Source organism: Muntiacus reevesi, chromosome 8 (assembly GCF_963930625.1).
Source record: "Muntiacus reevesi chromosome 8, mMunRee1.1, whole genome shotgun sequence".
Classification (NCBI taxonomy): domain Eukaryota; kingdom Metazoa; phylum Chordata; class Mammalia; order Artiodactyla; family Cervidae; genus Muntiacus; species Muntiacus reevesi.
The window spans coordinates 40,168,302-40,174,761 of NC_089256.1; the positions used below are offsets into that span (position 1 = coordinate 40,168,302).

The 6,460-nt window shown below is 39.1% G+C and overlaps 1 pseudogene; it reads left to right on the forward strand.

The window, feature by feature from the left end:
• The first annotated feature begins 497 nt into the window (after positions 1-497).
• LOC136172943 (small ubiquitin-related modifier 2-like) lies at positions 498-4,942 on the forward strand (annotated as a pseudogene).
• Positions 4,943-6,460: the final 1,518 nt, after the last annotated feature.

Sequence of the window (6,460 nt, forward strand, 5' to 3'; positions counted from 1 at the left end):
ATAACAAGTTAGGGCAGCTTGTTTCTGTGGCTCGAAGGCAGTTAGACACAATTCTATGCCCTTTAGACACTCTGACCCACCACGGGAAAAGCAGGCATTTCATCATGTCCTGTGCCTCCTTGTTCACGTGATTTTAGTTTGTACTTGAACAGAACAGCTTCATGTGCAGGAGTATAAACATCAGTCCCAAGAGATACTGGACTATTGACCCAGAGTCCATATGTCAGTAGCCTCCTTCCCTTTTGGGACTGGTCAGTTACCATGGTAACTGGCAGCTAAGGCTTATTAGCGCTTGTTAGTATTTAAAAGATGATTTATAAGCAAATAAATAATTGGCAGCTCATTACCAGGTGGGACTCCTGAACTCAGCTGCCTTTGACAATCATCTATGGGACTGGAGAGTTGTGCTCCTTCCTGTCCTCTATGGCTGCCTGCTATCAGCCTCAGAGAGTATCAACCTTGAAAATAAGGCAATGAAGAAACAATCCATCGGTGGCATGGGTGGACCAGACTGTGTGCCCAGTGGCGCTGCTCACCTAGCAGAGGGCACACGGACAGATGGGAGGAGGACAGGCTGCCTGCCTTCAATTTTTCCTTCAGAAAATATGCAAACTGTATCCTGCAGAAAGCCTGTGTTTCTTGGCAAATTCATTAGGAATGGAGCCAGGCTTACACATAAGTTGTTGTTTATTTTGGAAGAGCCCCTAGCCTTGCTAGCCCTCCCTGAACTAGCAGTCATAACGTGACAGTGCATAGAATAGGTGTATTGCATGACTCTCAGCTGGGTGTGATGCGGTGGAGTTGAGGGGCGGCTAGAGAGGAAGAGAAGGAGGACAGGTGAGGAAGGGGGAAAGGGAGGGAGGAGGAGAGAAGCGTTAAGAGAGAGGGATTGAAATTTGAGTGTTTTGGGGAGGTCTTAGAGGAGAATGAGGCTGGGAGATAAACGGAGTAGTTCAATACTTGCAATAGGAATAAACACAATAACCTTGCAGCTGACCACATTTTGAATAATTGGAGAGACCCAGGACAGCCTGAGAAGATCTAAGAAAACATAGCCCTGAGTGTCAGGAATTGCCTGAATGTCAGAAAAGTGTTTGTTGATCAGAGCCACGGTTTTTTCAAATTACAATTCTGATAAGTTAGACCTGACTTAGATAATTCTAAAGTTTAGGAGTTTTCCTTTTAATTTTTAAGGACTTCTTTCAATATGTAATATGTTCAATGGTTTTGGAGTCCTGAATAATTAAGAAAATATACTCATGGAAGAACATAATGTATTCATCTTTCTAAGAAACAATATATTATTATTGTTGTTGTTTTGGCTTGAAATATAAGAAAGGAGGAAATGGGAAGATAACTGGAAAATACTACAATGGTAATAAGAAATAGAGAAATCTTGAAAGAAGGAAAGACTTTAGAGAAAGAGACTAAGAAGAGGAAAAAACTGGATGCTAAAAAGATCTTCCATCTGAAACTTTCTTTCTTTCATTTATAGGGAATCTCAGGAACCTAGATTTAAGCGTAGCCAGGCATTGTTGCTTGAGGGATTACACAAGAAAAGGTGAGTATCATCTGTGCATTGCTCTACAGGGCATTCCGCCAACTCCAGGAGGAACATAGACTAGCAATGATGATATATTTCTCAAAGCCAGAGGGACTGATTAACCCTTCAATTATTTTAATTTCTATAATAGCATATTTTCTCCCCCACTCAACTAAGTACCTAATTCCACTGATGAAGCACCTAACTCACCAGCAACTAGAAAGTGTTATTCAGGTTGATTAAATACTATTTATGGAAATACCCTTTGTTTTAATAATTGGTAGTGGTACCCTCTACAAAGTGGGGGTTAATTATCTTGATCCTCTCTCCATCTTGCTGAGATTTTTTTTAACACATCACAATGCTTTCTGAACAAAAGCAAGAAGTAAATGAGAAACAGACCTTTGCTCTATTCCAAATAAAAATAGAAATAATAAGCACTTATATAATTTTAACTACATTTTAGATATCATCATAACTCATTTAATCCTCTCAAAACATTTATAAATTAGGCATTCTTTATCTTCCTCTTTTTACATTTGAGAAAACAGAGATGTTAACAAAATTGTTTAAGAATTCAACAAGGAGTAGTAAATCAGAAACAGATCTGGAACTTGAAAACATAACACACGAGATACTGTCCTCCTGTTTCCCTCCAATCCATCAACAAATGTATCAAGAAATGTTCCCATGCCCAATTATGAAGTAGAATGCTATAAGAAAGCATAACTCTCCCCATAATAAACAAACCAAAACAACTAAGGTACAAAATCTGTTTTCCTGAATCCTTCAGAAAAGTGACATTTCAAAGAATCTCTAAATAAATTCAATTCCAGGGAGGAACACTTCATAGGATAGAAAACATACAAAGTTGCTCCCTCCCTGGTTGACTAGGAGGAAAAGAAAAATTTCCCCACAGACAGGAAATAACCAGAATTTTAAACAAAGTGTTAAGGCCTGCTGGGACAGATTTGAATTCTGAGCTCCCAGTGGCAGAGTAAATCTGCATTCGCTCACCAACTCTATTGCTTAGGTGCTTACTGAGCGTTCAGGGGCAGTTTACCAAAGGCTTGAAAGCAGGAGAGGAGAACCGAGAGGGATCAATTTCAACTCAGGATTTCAGCTTCTAAGAGTTGGAGACACACAAGAGTTCTGATAGAGAGAGTGCTTTGAGGCACTCTGGGCAAAATGATGGCCCTAAGTATAGTGGGACCAAAGGAGAACGCAGAAAATTTCCCCAAAACACAAAGACCTGGGAACCAGGCTGTGAGGGCTGAGAGATCTTCGTTTTAGAAAGCTAGTAGTAGGGCAGAGAGGAATGGGGATCTATGAATCTCACTAGTGCTCAGATCCTAAGCCTCAGTTCAGTTCAGTCACTCAGTCGTGTCCGACTCTTTGCGACCCCATGAACTGCAGCACTCCAGGCCTCCCTGTCCATCACAAACTCCCAGAGTTTACTCAAACTCATGCCCATCGAGTCGGTGATGCCATCCAGCCATCTCATCCTCTGTCGTCCCCTTCTGCCCCCAATCCCTCCCAGCATCAGGGTCTTTTCCAATGAGTCAACTCTTCCCATCAGGTGGCCAAAGTATTGGAGTTTCAGCTTCAGCATCAGTCATTCCAATGAACACCCAGGACTTATCTCCTTCAGGATGGACTGGTTGGATCTCCTTGCAGTCCAAGGGACTCTCAAGAGTCTTGTCCAACACCATAGTTCAAAAGCATCAATTTTTCGGCGCTTAGCTTTCTTCACAGTCCAACTCTCACATCCATACATGACTACTGGAAAAACCATAGCCTTGACCAGATGGACCTTTGTTGGCAAAGTAATGTCTCTGCTTTTTAATATGCTATCTAGGTTGGTCAAAAGTTTCCTTCCAAGGAGTAATCATCTTTTAATTTCATGGCTGAAGTCACCATCTGCAGTGATTTTGGAGCCCAAAAAATTAAAGTCTGACACTGTTTCCAGTGTCTCCCCATCTATTTCCCATGAGGTGATGGGACCAGATGCCATGATCTTAGTTTTCTGAATGTTAAGCTTTAAGTCAACTTTTTCACTCTCCTCTTTCACTTTCATCAAGAGGCTCTTTACTTCCTCTTCACTTTCTGCCATAAGGGTGGTATCATCTGCACATCTGAGGTTATTGATATTTCTCCCGACAGTCTTGATTCCAGCTTGTGGTTCTTCCAGCCCAGTGTTTCTCATGATGTACTCTGCATATAAGTTAAATAAGCAGGGTGACAATATACAGCCTTGACATACTCCTTTTCCTATTTGGAACCAGTCTGTTGTTCCATGTCCAGTTCTAACAGTTGCTTCCTGACCTGCATACAGATTTCTCAAGAGGCAGGTCAGGTGGTCTGGTATTCCCATCTTCTTCAGAATTTTCCACAGTTTATTGTGATCCACACAGTTGAAGGCTTTGGCATAGTCAAAAAGGAGAAATAGATGTTTTTCTGGAACTCTCTTGCTTTTTCGATGATCCAGCTAAGCCTACCATAGGTAAATTCTAATTCTAGCTTCAAGACACTTCAAGCCTGTGGTCAAACTAAAATTGCAACAAAATTCAAACATCTCAACTAGAGATCAGATTTATGGTTCTTCACTCTAGATTTTTTCTAAAAATAAATATTTATATCATTTCTACTGTGTTTACATGTCTAGTACCATAAAATTTATAACATACAAAGAAGCAAGAAAGTATAAATCATGGTCATGAAGGAATATACAAAGAGGGAAGACCCCGACATGACCCAGAGAGTGGGGTTATCAGTCAGAGACTTTAAATAAAGATAAAATAAAATAAAAAATTAAAAGGCTAAAGGCTCTAGTAGAAGAAGTAGGCAACATGAGGAAAATGTGGGGGATTCTGACAGAGATATGAATACTATATTAAACAAAAGGCTACTGATGCTTTCAGAAAAAAGTCAATATCATAAACAAATAGTTCATTAAGTGAATTTAACAGCAGACTGGAGTCAGAAAAGTATCCTTGAAGAAAGATAAATAGGACACCTCGTGAGGTGACGACCTGATACCTGTTTCCTGAAACAGCAACTGAGAAGGATTCAGCACTCACCAGGGCCTGAGGAAAAGTCCAGGGAAGGAATTAAGACTGAGAACAATGATATGGTAACTTGAAGCTGGCTGGACAGGATGGTTCTTTGGTGCACTTCAAGATTAAGGGGCATACAGCACTTAGCAAACTAACGAAGCCTATTGTGAATGACACAGTTTGTCAGTGAGGCAGACTAAATTCCAGACTGTTAGGTAATCAATCGATGAAACAGATGTACCTGCTCCTGTACCAGCTGGAAATGAAACAGATGTACCAGCTGGAAATGAAAGATGAAGGTGCAATTGATGTGTCCTGGCAGCAGATAGGAGATGTCTACTGAAAGGGGAATATCCTACTTTACCCCAGACAACATGTTCACAATTAGAAAACCCAAGTTGGTCCTACCACATCCTAACTACTGCAGAATATTTTTCTCTATGCTTTCATTTTCCTCTTCCCCATTCTTTTATTGTACATAGTTACTGGTGTATATACTCAAGCATACTGCACTAAAAAACAACAACAACAACAAACTAAATGGCCAGTGTTATGCCTTGATCAACACCAAATGGAGATGGGATGGGGGGAAATACTAGTTCTGTGAAAATACCCACCTTTCTCCATTAGTGGCATGTTCATTCAGCTCTTATCATTATATCCCAGTAAGTTATTTCATACTCACTCTTCAACCAAAAAGGAATAACATAAAAATCCTTATACATTTGGCTCAGTTGGGGAATTTTAATGCTCTCCATTTATCATTGTAAAATCAAGAATAATATTATACATTTTTTATATGTAGAGTAATCTGCCTTTAAACAGAAGTAAATTAGCCTGAAATAAAAGAATCATGGTTTTCCCTTCAAGTCAAGCATCTTGTATTCCCCAACTAGGAATTGAATCCAAGCCCCTAGCAATGAGAATGCAAAGTCCTAACCACTGGAACACCAGGGTGTACCCAAGCATCTTGTTGTTTAAATACACTTCTTGCTTAAGATGCAAAAAAAAAAATGTCAATAAAAGGTATTCAAACTGAGGCAAAAACAGTGGAAAAATAGAGAAGTGCTTGAGATCTGTGGGACAACATCAAGCCTACCACAAGTGTAGAAAGAGAAGACAGAGAGTAGAGTGGGAAAAAAAAATATGTAAAGAAACATGGCAGAGAATGATTCAAAATGACTGAAAGACATTAACTTGCATATGTAAGATACTCAGTGGACCCCAGGCAGAGTGCTATAAAGCAAAATACACATAAGTCCTTCATAGTCAAATTACTGAAAATAAAATATATAAAAAAATAAAAGCAGCCAGTAACAATAGATACATTACTTGGAATGAAACAACAATATGCATGATGGCTGATTTCCAATTAAAAATAATTATATAATACATTACTGGACAAAGCAATAGTATAAATTCTTAAAAAGTCAACCCAAGAGTTTTATATATAGATCTGTCTATCTCTCCTTTACAAAAAAAGGGGGGGGGGCAAATAAAGTCATTTCAAAGAACAAAACTTGGGGAATTTGCCTCTAGCAACCCTGTACTATAGGAAATGGTAAAAGTAGTTGCTCAAACTGAAGAGAAATAATGCTAATGGAAGCTCAGATCTGTAGGAATGAATAAAGGGTCTGAAAGAGAGTAAACATCTGGAAAAGTATAAAACAATTCTCAATCTGTATCTATATCTATCTATGTGTATCTTTAAAAGAATACAGAGCATTTAAGAGAAAAATAATAACATTTAGAATGCATCCAGGGGTTTTAGCATATGTGGAACTAAAGTACAAGAAACAAAGTGGTTAAAGGGCAGGAAGAAGGCAAAAAGGAAAACAAAACTATACGGTTCAGAGGCATA